The sequence below is a fragment of the Phasianus colchicus genome, chromosome 5, assembly GCF_987193195.1.
Source record: "Phasianus colchicus chromosome 5, bPhaCol1.hap1.1, whole genome shotgun sequence".
NCBI lineage: Eukaryota > Metazoa > Chordata > Aves > Galliformes > Phasianidae > Phasianus > Phasianus colchicus.
The window spans coordinates 7,047,643-7,060,689 of record NC_143440.1 but is presented as its reverse complement, the minus strand read 5'-3'; the positions used below and the strand labels follow the sequence as shown (position 1 = coordinate 7,060,689).

At 49.0% G+C, this 13,047-nt stretch overlaps 1 protein-coding gene across 2 annotated transcripts in view; it reads left to right on the top strand.

The window, feature by feature from the left end:
* Positions 1-11,147: 11,147 nt before the first annotated feature.
* Positions 11,148-13,047, top strand: part of BAHD1 (bromo adjacent homology domain containing 1) — a 36,296-nt gene continuing 34,396 nt past the window's right edge. Inside the window, exon 1 of one of the 2 annotated variants that reach the window (XM_090140262.1) lies at positions 11,148-11,286. The gene's annotated coding sequence lies outside the window, so the exon portion shown is untranslated. The remainder of the gene's footprint in view (positions 11,287-13,047) is intronic. The other variant, XM_031607407.2, reaches the window with a different exon arrangement.

The following is a 13,047-nucleotide window of genomic DNA, read 5'->3' as shown; positions in this document are numbered from 1 at the left end:
AATGTCTGTTCCCTATTTGTACATAAAATCATTGCAAAATGACGCTGGCCTATCTATTTCCACTTCTGTATCTGTTTGAAAGTGAAACGAGTAAGCTTCCTAGCTTACCCTGGACTTTCCTAAGGACATCTCGTGAATGTCATCATTGGAGATGACCTGCAGGGACGCCTCTGTTTTGCAGTAGTGAGAGGAACAAGGTGTGGATGTGCTGATTCACACAACCAACTGAGTTTCGAAACAAATAAGCCCGGCCACCACCCGCACTTCCCCTTTCTGTGGGGTTTAAGCTGCACAAAAGTGTTGTTTTTAGGGAAACAAACATCTAACAACACCTGTTTCATACTAAAATAATAATCTGGTATTCATTATAGAGAAGGCAGAGCCCCAAGTGTCTGAGTGCTTATCTAGATGTGCCCAATCCTGGCTTATGCCAGTAGCATATTATATTTTCTACATCACATATCACACTTTCTTATAGCATGAAAGCAGACAAACAGGACCAGGGATAATTCAGGTTTCTCAAAGAAGCAGAAATGTGCTCAGAAATGTGTTTGAGCTACCCAGGTACACTGTGATACTCTGGGCTTTCTCCCACCAAAAGCAGAGAGGCAGGTACTGCAGCACCAAAACCCCAAGTGGGAAATGGGGAGAAACTTGAGGAATAGCTCCACAAGCCTGAGCAGCAGGATATGCCAGAACATGGAAGATGGTAGAGTTCTACAGGTGAAAAGCAAAAATACTGATGCCTTCTTAAGACACCCAAGGCAACATCCAGAGGGAAGGTGTCTGTGCAGTGCTGCTTTGGATCTGGTACAGAGGATGCAGGGAAAGGTTGGCTGAGCGATGGGAGACCAACATTTTGAGGAGTGCTGGAGAGAATAATCATAGAATGGCTTAGGTTGGAAAGGACTTCAGAGATTATCAAGAGAAGACCAGCAGGTCAAGGAAGATGATTTTGCTCCTCTACTCTGCTCTCGTGAGATCCCATCTGGAGTACTGCATCCAATGTGTAAAGCCTGAGCCACCTTTACTCTGAAAGCCTGATGAATTAATTCATGAGTAAGAGTGACCTGGAGATGATAAATGCATTCCCTACATGCTCAGCGCTCTGGAGCTCATAAAAGTAAGGAAGTTGGAAAAATATCCCCAGTTTAAATTGATGCACTGATATTTGTGAGGTGAATGCCACACTGTGCAAAACTCCTGGCTGTTTCCTTCAAGCTGAAATAAACACTCCCAGCTTCAGGTTCTTAACATAGCTGCTTCTGCATCATGTGAATGTAGGAGCTTGGACTTTGGGGAAAATCAGCTTTATGTCTGAATATTCTTTTTTTTCTTTTTTCTTTTTTTTAGATGGCTTCAAACAGTACATGCAAATAGATGCAGAGTGGGATGAACCCTGGGAGCTGCTTCTTGCTGCTGGGGAATCACCTAAATCTACTTGCTACTAAACCTCCTTGAAACCTGCAGAGTGGGCAGGTCTCCTCACCTTTCTGCAAAAATTTAATAGAGCCATGTCTCATGTGAGTTGGATTTCATTATTTTCATAATGTATACTACAGATGCTACTACAAAGCATTATCATAAATAATTCAGATGAAGATACAAATGATAAAAGAAATGAGCAAAGTCCATTTTGAGAAGCATTATCTTCCTTCTTGTGTGCATTTTGTCTGCTTAGGCTCTCATTCACAACTCCAGTCATCTGCAGCTGGATTCACCTCAAGCTAATATAGGCTCTATACAATGGTATCTTTCAATGAACCTGAAAATTAGGATAGCAAATGGACTTTTTCTGCAGACATCCCACAATTCCTGGAAATCTTGCAATATTTGAGATGGTTCTTGGAGGTATGAGCCTTAAAGGCGATGACACTTGTGTCAGGTTGGAGAACGTGGCCCAGATTGATATGGATGAAAGTCAGGGCAGAAGGATGGAGAGGGGATCATAGAACCATTGAATCTTTGGAGTTGGAAAAGATGCTCAAAGGTCATCTAGACAGGAACATTTATAGCACAGCCAGGTTGCTCAGAGCCCCATCCACCCTGAACTTGAGTGTTTCCAGGAATAGGGCTGGAACAACATACCTTGGGCAACCTACTGTAGTGCTTCTCTGCCCATATTGTAAAAAAAACTTCTTCCTTATATCCAACCTAAATTTCACCTCCTTTACTTTGAAACTATTTCCCCTTGTCCTATCACAACAGGCCGTGATAAAAAGTCTGTCCCCTTCTTTCTTACAGCTCCCCTTTAGATATTGACAGCTGCTCTCAGGTCTCCCTGGAGCCTTCTCTTCTCCAAGCTGCACATAGAATCATAGAATCATAGAATCATAGAATCATAGAATCATAGAATCATAGAATCATAGAATCATAGAATCATAGAATCATAGAATGGCCTGGGTTGAAAAGGACCACAATGATCATTTAGTTTCAACCTCCCTGCTATGTGCAGGGTCGCCAACCAGCAGACCAAGCTGCCCAGAGCCACATCCAGCCTGGCCTTGAATGCCTCCAGGGATGGGGCATCCACAGCCTCCTTGGGCAACCTGTTCCAGTGCCTCACCACCCTCTGTGCAAAAAACTTCCTCCTAATATCTAACCTAAACCTCCCCTGTCTCAGTTTAAGACCATTCCCCCTTGTCCTATCACTATCCATCCTCGTAAACAGCCATTCCCCTTACTGTTTATATGCTCCCTTCAAATACTGGAAGGCTGCAATGAGGTCTCCCCAGAGCCTTCTCTTTTCCAAGCCAAACAATCCCAGTTCCCTCAACCTTTCCTCATAGGAGAGGTGCTCCAGCCCTCTGATCATCTTAGTGCCCTCCTCTGGACCTGCTCCAAGAGCTCCATGTCCTTCCTATACTGGGGGCCCCAGGTCTGGACGCAGCACTGCAGATGGGGCCTCACAAGAACCGAGTAGAGGGGGAGGATCACCTCCCTCTCCCTGCTGGCCACCCCTTTTTTAATGCAGCCCAGAACACAGTTGGCCTTCCGGGCTGCAAGCGCACACTGCTGGCTCATGTCCAGCTTCTTGCCCACCAGGACCCCCAAGTCCTTCTCTGCAGAGCTGCTCTCAAGTAGATCTTCCCTCAGTTTGTATAAATACCTGGGGTTGCCCCGACCCAATTGCAGCACCCTGCACTTGGCCTTACTGAACCACTGTATCAGGTTTTCATGGCCCCACTTCTCCAGCCTGTCCAGGTCCTTCTGGATAGCTTCCCTTCCCTCCAATGTATTGACTGCACCACTCAGCTTGCTGTCATCTGCAGACTTGCTGAGGGTGCACTCACTACCATCATCTGTGTCGTTGATGAAGATGTTGAAGAGCACCGGTCCCAAGACCGAACCCTGAGGGACACCGCTTGTGACCGACCTCCACCCTGATACAGAACCGTTGATCACAACCCTTTGCCTGCGTCCAGCCTGCCTAATCCATCAAACAGTCCATCCTTCACATCCACACCTCTCCAATTAAGAGAGAAGGATGTGGTGACGAACCATGTCAAAGGCCTTGCAGAATCCAGGTAGATGACATCCACCGCCCCACCCCCGTCCACCAAAGCTGTCACTCCATCATAGAAGGCCACCAGATTGGTCAGGCACGATCTGCCCTTGGTGAAGCCATGCTGGCTGTCTCGAATCACTTCTTTATATTGTATGTGCCTTCACATAGTTTTTAGGAGGATCTGCTATATGATCATCGCAAGCACAGGGGTGAGGCTCACCGTACTGTAGTTCCCAGAGTCTTCCTTTCTCCCTTTCTTAAAAATAGGAGTAACGTTTCTCTTTTTCCAGTCACTAGGGACTTCAAAAGACAGTCATGATTTTTCAGATATGATGGAGAGCAGCTCAGTAACCACATCAGTCATCTCCTTCAGAACCCTAAGATGGATATCATCCAGCCCCATGGACATCTACATGTTCAGTTTCATGAGGAAGACTTGGACTTGTTCCACTGTTACAGTGGGACAGAAACCACTCCCCTCACCCTCCCCTAGAGGCACAGGGTCCTGGCAGACATGGGAAGCCTGATCACCCATGAAGACAAAGGCAAAGTTCTCACTGAGTACCTCAGCTTTTTCTATTTCTGAGGAAGCCTGCTCCCCATTACCTTTCATCAGAGGGGAAACACTCTCCTCGGCCTGTCTCTTTCTACCTATGTACCTTCAGAACCCCTAGTTATCTTTTTCACATCCCTCACCAAGTTCAGCTCCATCTGTGCCTTGGCTTTCCTAATCCTATCTCTACACACACAGATAACAGTCCTGTATTCCTCCCAGAGTACACAACCCTGCTTCCACTTTCTTCACATTTCCCTCTTTTCCCTTAGTTTATGCTGCAGGTCCTTGCACAGCCACGACAGTCACCGCCTCCCCTGCTCGACTTCTTCTGCTGGGGGATGCAGAGCTGTTGCACTCTCAGAAGGGTGTCCTTAAAGAGCTACCAGCTTTGTTCTGCACCCATGCCCTTCCATCTCCAGCTCTCAGCCTGTCCTCAGAAGAGAGGTGTTCCATCTCTTGGATCATTTCTGTGGTCCTCCTTTGCACATGCTTTAACAAGTCCACATCTCTCCTGCACTGAGGACTCCACATCTGGATGTAATACTTCAGGTGAGGTTTGACCAGTGCAGAGCAGAGGGGCAGGATCACCTCCCTCACCCTGCTGGCCACGCTGCTTTTGAAGCAGCCCAGGATACAACCAGAAATGCATGAGGGCACATTGCTGGCTCATATCTGGCTTACCATCTACCAGTACCCCCAGAGACCTTTTTGGTAGGGCTGTGCTCTATCCTTATATCCCCTGATTTACAAAGCTGCCAACACCATCCATGCCTCATTTCGTCCCCCAAGACAAGACTTCACCTCTCTGCCAGCCTGGCCAGCAAAGGCAGTTTGGCTCAATGGAAGCTCCCAGAAGCATGGAGAAGCAGAAATGTCCCCTTTGCCACCAGAGCAACACTGAGGAATATCACTGTCACAGATGTGCATCAGCATCAGTGCATTACACCTGGGGGACACAAAGAGAATAGGGCTGAATTTCTAGTGGTGATGCAGCTGTTTCCGATGGAAATGCAGGCTGTCCTCTGCTTGTGCCGTCGGGATTTCTATTAGGTTTCCTGTATTGGTTGTGTGTGAGGAAAAGAGTCAGTGTTTTGAGCTGTAAACACAGCGATGTATTTGTTCCTGCTGACATACCCCATCCTCAAGCCTCGCAGTTTGCAGATGGTCCTATAATTACTGTTTGTGTTCCCATCATATCTTTTTGGGACATGTGTTTTGTGTTCACATTTCTCCAGTCTTGCTGTTTTTGTGAATCACACTTCATAAAATAATGGCTACCCAGGGAACGCGAGGCATAACATTTTATTCTTCCCGTGCATATGAATTTTTCACTAGTGTTGCCACGATCCAGCTCATAAGGCTGAGCCCTTGCTTTTAATCTGTATTTGGCAATATTCTTAAGCACACTCCTACCCTTCACTTCAGGCCATGATAATGCTGAGGTATGTTTTTAACTCTTACCCCTGTGATTTAATTCAACCCAACCTCATTTCCTGGTCCCTACTACGTTCATCTCAAAAGCCAATTTCATTGTCCCTCTCCTTTTTTTTTTTTTTAAATCCCCATCAATATATTTAGCTCACAGTACTTATATGTTCCTCACTAAAGCACAGCAATGTCTTAAGATGAAAGGCAAAATAAGAAATATAACATAACAACCCCCTTTCTTTTGCAGTGCACATGTGCTGAGCTTCCCTGGCACTGTTTATTGGTAGAAGACAGCATCTGAGGCAACTGCAACAACTTTTTAAAAACCAAATATATATATATATATGTATATTAAAACCTTCATAGCAGTAAAACTAAAAACCTGCAGATGCTTCCCTCAGTCTATTGAGCACAATGCTTTGCATTTGCCATTTTTGCAGGTAACGAGATCATCTAGGGCACCTTCGTGCAGTCAGATCCCTCTTATTCAGCCCAAATCCCTCCTGACTGCTTTCAAGGGAAAAGGGGAAATATTTCACCCAGCTCAGAATGAGCAAAAGCTGATGTTTGAACAGAAATCTCAGCGGAAACTGCTTATGTAACCACAGCTGGTATGTTGTGCACCTAAATACTGACAGCCAATTTACTTTTTGGTGTAATATAATTCCAAGTCAGTCAATAGAGCCCCACCAGGGATTAATTTGGCCTTTAGTATTTACTGGGTTAGCCCCAGAGTCAGGGCTGGAGGGGGAAGGAGAGGGACTGCTCCTTTTCCTTTGCTGCTACAGTCGGTGAAGCACAAACATTCTATTGATGTCGAGGCGTTGGGCAGGCTGAGATAATTCTACTAATCCAGAACTGGAGATGGTTTCTTGGTGTCTGGAAAAACTACGAAGAGCGCTGAGCAGGAGAAGCGAGGGTTAAGTTGCTTGGGTACAGAAAGCAGCCAGAGGAGCTGGATGCTTTTTTCCAGGGAAGGGAGCAGTGCTTGCAATAGAAAGAGCTGCTGCATGTGAGTAAGCCTAGGCTGTTTCCTTTCAGGGACGGCAGAGCTGATTAAGCAAGTACCTGAGGTTGGAAAACCTGCATGTCATGTTACATTTTGCTGAAGGAGCAGAGGTTATTATTTTTGTTAATTGAAACTAAAAGCTAGTCTGTAGTACTATTTTTTTCAGTTCTTATTAACAGGTCTCCCTTACTAGAGATGAATTTGTAACCCAGCCCCATCATGCCAGGTGCCATGTGAAGACATAACCTCAGGGATCCTGCGCTACCTGGAAAGGTGGGAGCTGGCTATCCTCCTGCTCTTTGCTCTTCCTTCCCTAAGGCCTGACCAAGGAACCGGTCAGAGCAGGATCCTCCAGACTGCCACGAGTTGCTGCTTTCAGTGTGTGAACTTACCTGCTGTACACCTTGCTGCCTAAGCTTGTTTGCAAGCTGCCTATGTCATGATGCTTTCCATCCACAGTGGTGTGTTTTGCAGGCGCTGGTGCTGGTTTGTGTGAAGCTTTCTGCTGTCTTATTGCTCTTGTTTGGTTCTCTGTGCCTCTCCCATATTGGTACCTGTTGAGACAAGGGGTGCAATGAGAGAAAATCCGGCCCTTAATTCCTGCTGGATCATGCTGGAGCTGTGGGGATTTACATCTTCTTCTGGTCAACCCCATAGCCCACTAGAGATGAGGAATACAAATCCTTGTCCTGCAATCCTAGGTGTTGTTCCTCTCCCCAGAAAACAAGCCAGAAATTGAAATGTGAACACCTCCTGTTGGGGCTTTGGTGATTTGTTTTTTCTAGTTAATGAAAGAAAGGGGAAAAAAAACAGCCCAGGTCTCATCTGTTCAGTGTGTTGATGGATTGAAGAACAGCAGACCCATGACTGTTTTTCTGCAATCAGCAATTAGCTTTATATTTTTTCCTCCTCCCATCCCTTTGAGAAAGGAATGATGGAAGGCTCCACTTCAGAACAAATTGGGTTTTTATGAAGGGAGGGAGCTTTGCAGGTGGCTTTGTGTCATGCTTCTGGTAGGACTCTGGAGGACACAGTCCTCTACCCTTGACTTCCCATCCTAAAGATGTCCTCCTATTCTGGACGCTTGGAAGAGTGACTTCACCTCTACCTTCTCTGAAAACAAGCTGTTAAATATGTGAATTCCCTCTACTTATCTTTAAATTTCAGCATCAATTCTAACCAAATATTTGCCTCGCGAATGCTGGGAAGATGTAGTTTTATTTGCAGGAATTACAGTACAACTTAAGCTACAAGTAACATAGACTAAGCATGGTGGTAGGTATGGGCTGGAGAGTAAAGAAGAGCCACGAATTAAAATGTGAGGTTCATTCATGTGCCTTGATTTTTTACTTTTATTTGGAAGACCCCAAATGAATGCTCTATCTTCAGGCAGCCTGTTAGAATCATGCTTGTATTTTCTTGCAGCCTCACTGTGGGTCACTCAATGCAGGAGCAGGTTTTTGGCAGCCCTTGTGCATCACTCCAAGGGGCTCTGGCTTTGTCCCCATGCCAAAACCCTCCTGAGCTTCCCTGCTAAATTACTGAAGCCACATTGTGAATGTCATAGTAGCAACATACAATTCCAGAGATTTGTAATTTTCAGTGCCTTCATTTTTCTGCTCCAAAGCTGGGTTCTGTTTAGCTAACAGAGTCCAAGGAAGCTGATTTCTGAAGCTGCTGAAACACATCTAATGACTGGTGTGAGCATGTTCTCTGTTATTTTAAAATTTAACTCACCCTAGTGCTCAGTGGTGCTTTAGTTACCCTTCTGTTGGCTAGGGCTTGCAGCAGAGGGAAGGACTCTACTAAAAATATAATTTTTACAGGGCAGTTTGGCAGAAACTGAGTATCAGGGGGGAGCAGTGCGATGCAGCTCTCTGCTCTGAGGAGAGAAGCAATCCTTCGCGCTGGGTGATGCTCAGCTGTGTTAAATGGAGCCTGCAGAAGTCCCATTCAAAGGAGATGCTTCTGCAGGGAAAAACGGGGTAAAGGAGAACATGTTAGTGTCTCTCTCTGTTTAAGGACAGTAGCTAAGCCCTAAAGCAAGTGATGGAAAGCAAGAATGATTCTGCAGTGCTGTGTCGATGGAGCAGGCTGTCATGTGGTTTTTGACAGAAATCCACTTATTTTATAATAAGAAAAAAAGAGTGTGGTCCTTCATGGGGCTGCACCTTTTACTGCAGATTTTTGTGAGTGACTCAATAGTGGCTGTGGCTGCACTGTAAAGCACGGCCATACCTCCCGGGACAGCCTCCTAAGTGAAACTGGGGACACATCCCTGTCTTTTCACACATTATGTTCTGCTAGGTATGTAAAATATTTGCTAACTTCTCATTAGATAATGCTGTGATGGTGGTCCCATAAATCCTTGCATGAATGGTTTCCCATTTGAATGCTGCTGAAGAGCCGCGGAAGCTCATTGTTCAGTCTGATAGGAGCGTGCATTACTTTCCAACAGGGGATGTGCTCATACGGAAAGCTGCAGATGCACTTAAAGGCATGCATGCTTCCCTTGCTGCCTTCCAGGACTGTAGCTGTTTGGGCTATTTCAGCTCTGTTCTTTTCTGCTGCATCACCAACGATTGGTATTTGTTTCAGGCAGGCTTCTGGTTGATTTGTACATCACGCTCAGATGCAGTGCTCGCCGCCTGGGGCTCCCATGCAGAGCTCTGACCCTCTGGATGGGATTCCTCTTCTCCTACAGCACTCCAGAAACATGGCGGTCAACAGGATTCACTGATACACAATCAAGTGGGGCTCAACTAGAGGAAGAAGTGCTGGTCCTTTTCCCCACACATGAAATCAGTGCTGCCAACCCCACACTGTCCACAGGGTTACTTGGTCACTGTGTGAGAGCCTGCAAATCCTGACTGGGGGAAAATGCTGGATTATCACACACATTAAATGCAGAGGAAGGAATGAAATCTTGGCTTAAAATTTAAGGAAACCACCTTTTTTTTTTTTCTTCTTTTTTTTTTCTTTTCTTTTTTTTTTTTTTTTTTGAGTCAGTGCCTCCAAATAGTTGAATTCTTCCTTAATTTCATCGTGCATAGACCTTGGGCCAAGCAAAGACCACAGTAGACACTGATTTTGCTCTTTCTTGCTAGGTCCTTTGGATCTCCAGGAGAAGGGCAGAGAAAAAGCACGTTAGCCTCCTAGTTTCCTGCAGCTTTGCTGCATTTCAAGCAGGCTCTTAGAGTTGGAGGAGGCTAAACTTGTGGTGTACGTTGCCCAGAGAGGTGGTGGAAGCCCTGTCCTTGGAGGCATTCAAAGTTAGGCTGGATGGGAGCACCTGATGGTTCTATAGGTGACCCTGTGCATTGCATAGGAGTTGGACTAGATGGCCTTTAACAGTCCCTTCCAACGCAAACGATTCCATGATTCTATGATTTTTCCCTCCCAGCTGTTGTTCCATGCACTGAACTTCTCAGAAGTTGAGGAGTGAAAACAAGATAACAACAAAAAGATACCACCCTGAAACTTGCACCAACCCAAGACAGGATATCTGTGATACAACAATGTATCACCCATGGGTTTTTAAACCAGTTTTGTCAAAATATGGAGGGGGTTGGCTAGCATCCTGGTTGGGAGGAGAAAGGAATTGCTGCTGTGTACTGGGACTGTTGGAGGAGTCTGTGTTGGAAGGGTTTGTGCTGGAGGAATCCTCTGGGCTGGGCACTGCGATGAGGACATCGAACCAAGCACTGGGGAACCCAAGTTATTGACCAACTGGCCTTTTTTTTCACCACAAAACATGCCATAATTTAAGCCTACGAGGTGGGTAGAAATGCCCAAGATTGCCGTATACTGACACAAAACTGCAACCATCTTTGCACCAAGCAGTAGGACTGCCCTTCTCCATGGTGCACCATCAGCACGACCTCTCGTGTGTCACCCACGCCAAGTCTTTCTCCCCCCCACCCTGCGAAGTGAAACTTTTTCAGAGTACGGCGCATAAAGGGGACAAACAATGGGAAATAAAGCGGCCCTGAGGGGTGACAGTTGGGCGGGAGCGGGTTCTCCTCAGGAAACCGCCCGTTACAGCCGCTCTCTTGGGGAGGCTGTGTGAGGAAAGCCGAGGGTCCAGGGACTCGCACGGGGCCCCTCAACCTTTGTTCGTAGCCCCTTGGTGTGAAGTGTCCCCCCGGGGGACTGTCAACGAGCCCCTGGGGACCGGCACAGGGCTCTGGGGAGGGGCAGAGCCCGCGAGAGGGCGAACGGCTGTCGAGGCAGTGAGGGGCACCCCCGAGGCTAGCGGGGGGGCGGTGGGAGGTGGGGGGGGGGGGCTCTGAGGGGACGGGATAGGGGGGCGGGGCCGCGCGCGGCGATTGGCCGACGGCGGCGAGCAGGGCCGGTCGCCATTGGTCGCCGCGGCGAAGCGAGCGGCGGAGCGGCGGGCGGCGATTGGCTGTGGACGAGGAAGCAGGAAGGAGGACGGAGGGGCTGGGCGGCTTGCGGGGAGTTCGCGGCGAGCGGCGGCGGTAGCGGCGGCGCCTCCTTCCCTCCCTCACCCACCCCCCTTCTCCCTTCCCTCAGCCCCCGCCCCCCCTCCCCTCCCTCCGGCCCCCGCCCCGCTCCCGGCCTCTGCGCGCCGCCCGCCCGGGCCGCGCCGGATCGCGACGCCCTGCGGCGAGGGCGGGCGGGCGGCGGCGGCGGCGGCGGGGGAGAGCGAGCGCCTCATCCCCATCCCGGTGCTGGCGGAGGAGGCGGCGCTGACGCAGCAGCGCGGAGCCCGGCGTTCGGGCGCCGCTGGATCCCGCCCCACCCGGGGTGAGTCCCCACGCGGTGAGGCGGGAGCAGGTGCCGGGCCGCGGAGCCCCGGGGAACTTTGGGCGGTGGGGGTGGGAAGCGGCAGGTGGGGGGCCGGGCCCGGGCGGGCAGGTGCGGGCGGCGGTTGGGAGCGGGGCCGGGCCTGCGGCGGGGCCGCTCCCCCGGGGCTCGGCGGGACAAAGGCGGCGGGGCCGGGGGGGGGGCGGCTCCTGAGGGGGAGCGGCTCCGCGTGGGTCAGCGCCGAGGCGGTCCTTGAGGAGGGGGAGCGGCCCCGCGTGGGTCTCCCTGAAGCGGTTCGTGAAGCGAACGTCCCCGCGTGGGTTTCTCCGAAGGGGGTCCTGGAGAGAACGGCCCTGCGTGGCTGCGCGAGGGAGAAGTTGGCATCGGGCGGCTGCGTTTTGTAGGACCCCAGTCCGAATCCCCAGCCCAGCACCCCTGCGGGCACCTTGATTTGCGGGGCTTTCTCCCCGTTTTGCCCCACGCCCGGTGCAGGTGCCTCAGGAGCCGAGCCCGAGTTTGGATTCACAGCCCCATCTCTTCACCCCTTCCTCTTCGCGCCGCACTTGCCCCTTTGCACATCTCTCCCCCGTTGGACCCATTGCTCTGTTTCCTCTTCTTCTTTTGTGTAGCGGAGCTCCTAATGGAGGCGGCTTCACTGGCTCCCTCTTTTCCAGCTGCTTCCACGAGACCGGCGCATGTGACCGGGCCGAGCTTTGAGAACTTGAGGGGGGGAAGAGGGGAAAAAAAAATCAGCATTTGTGGTCTATTCTCATCTTTGCCTCTTCCTTCCCATTCTCCTTGTGGAAGAGGGTTTGGTTGGATTTTAACACCCCACCCCCTCCCACCGGTCCGAAGTCAGAATTGTCGGGAGCTTTGGGATACTCGATCCATTCAGTGCTTAGGTGCAATTGAAGGCTCGAGCTCTTCGGTCCTGCTGATGAGCATTTGGTTTGGGGGTCTTCAGGTTCTCAGCTGAAGGCTTCCTGTTGTTGCGTGATGGACTGATGCTTTTGAAACGTGAATGTGGTTGAAGTAGCAGCGTGCCGCTGGTGGCTTTACCAGGAATATCCTGCTAACGTGTTCATCCTGAGCCATCCTTCGTGTGTGTGTCATCTCTGAGCTACCTCAGTCCTTCCTGAGTTCAGCTGGAGCTCTCTGAATACTTGCTTGTGATCGTCAAGTGTGCATTAGGCTGATTTAACAGCGCTTTAATTTTTTTTATTATTTATTTAAGCATTGATTTCTGTTTGTTTTCCTAATTAATTCAGTGCACCGATGGAGCAGCAGCGTGGGTTTCCTAACTGCTGTGTCTGTGATGACAAGTAGCGTTGCTCCTGGGTATAAAATCAGCTGGAAAACCCCAAACTTGTGGGTGAAATAACTTTGTGGGAGTGGAAAATCCTTCCTGGATGTGCTCTCTTTGGCATGGACTGACAGTGACGATTGAATGGCACAGTTTTGCTGAGAACTGTTGTGTTTGGGGGTAAAAACAATTGGAACCTTACTTTTGTAGTCCAAATGCTGTTGTTTTAGAAGCTGCTGGGTTCTTTTGACTAAGTTTGAGGTTGTGCTTTGTCTTTCTTTTAACCATCTGCAATGCCTTGTTGCCAGCCTGGTAACTTTATTATTTCTGTGGGATTTTTCCTCTTGCTGGGCAAATTGATACCGATTGTGTTGGTTGTTACTGTGTGGGGCTGTATGGACTGGGGGACTGGTGGATATCCTATTGAGCCAGCTTTTGGTCATTATTTTTGGGAAATCAAGCAGGAGAATCTG